Genomic DNA, 1,479 nt, shown 5'->3' on the forward strand with positions numbered 1-1,479 from the left:
CTCTCCCTGTCCTATCTGTTTGTGCTCTCTCTCTCTCAGAGAAATCAATCAATCAATCTTAAAAAAAAAAAAAGACCCTGGGGCACCTGGGTGGCTCAGGGGTTAAGTGTCTACCTTCCCCTCGGGTTATGATCCCAGGGTCCTGGGATCGAGCCCTGCATCCGGCTCCCTGCTCAGCAGGAAGCCTGCTTCTCCCTCTCCCACTCCCCCTGCTTGTGTTCCTTCTCTCGCTGTGTCTCTGTCAAATGAATAAATAAAATCTTAAAAAAAAAAAAAGACCCTGAGATAAGGAGTGTCACGTGCTCTTCTGACTGAGGCAGCCAGGTACGCCGGGTCAGTGGAAATTCTTGATCTGTATTTAGATTTCATAAACTCTACAGTTGAAAAAGTAGATTTACACATGCAAGTGTTTCCACACGCACACATTTTCCAGTAACCGACTCATGTTATCAGGTTTTAAAAATTAAATTAAAATGAAATCTTTGGTTCTTCGGTTGCACTATGTCCACTGATTTCAAGTGCTCGGTAGCCACCCGTGGCTGACGGCTACCGCACCGGAGTGCACAGAGCCAGGTCATCCCGGGAAACTGTGGCTGTCTCTGCTGGGGACTTCCCCGTATTTCTCTGCAGCCCGCGCATCTCTGCACTGCAGACCTGTCTGACCGCTGCCTACTCACCCCTGCACTTGGATGTCTAATGCGTGCCTCAAACCTAGCCTGTTCAAAACCCCCGAACTAGCAAGGCCAGTTTTCTCGGTCTCGGTTACTGGCGCCAACTCTCTTCCCGTTGCTCAGGCCAAAACCTTACTCCTCTCCTTGTGTCCTTTCTCTCTCTCCTACCTCCCCTCTGGCCTGACAACCCGTCCGTCTTCCCTTCAGGATATTTCCAGGCTCCCACCACGCCTCCCGGCCCCGGCCCCGGCCACGCCCCACCAGCTCTGCGGGATGAGGGTTCGTCCAGAGCATCTCCCGTCTGCCCCGGCAGCTCCTGGCCCTGCAGCAGCAGCTAGCCAGTCCCCGCTCAGAGTGCTGCTGGGGAAAGAAGTCACACTGGTCCCTCCTCTGCTCGGAACCCTGCAGGGCTCCCACCTCCCCCAGGGCAGGAGCCCGAGTCCCTACGACGGCGCTCGAGGCCCTCCAACAAGCGACCCCACCGCTCCTGCCTCCCAGGCACCTCCTCCTGTGGCCGCAGCCACACCGGCCCCCTGGCTGCCCCGGAGCTCAGAAGGCCGCCAGACTCAGCCCGGCCTCAAAACTCCCTGTCGCCTTCCCAGTCACCCAACAAACCCCACCTCCCCTGCCCATTTCGTCTTTTCGTCTCCTGCTTCCCGGCCGTTTTTGTTTTTTGTTTTCCTTAGCCCTGATCACTACTGAACATGTTCTGCGTTCTACTGATGCTATTCCGTGTCTTCCATTACGGTGTAAGCTCCAGGAGGACTGGGTGTGTGTGTGTGTGTGTGTGTGTGTGTGTGTGTGTGTG

The sequence above is a fragment of the Callorhinus ursinus genome, unplaced genomic scaffold (assembly GCF_003265705.2).
Source record: "Callorhinus ursinus isolate GAN/ISIS: 27379988/994484 unplaced genomic scaffold, GSC_fseal_2.0 scaffold13, whole genome shotgun sequence".
In the NCBI taxonomy this organism is placed as follows: domain Eukaryota; kingdom Metazoa; phylum Chordata; class Mammalia; order Carnivora; family Otariidae; genus Callorhinus; species Callorhinus ursinus.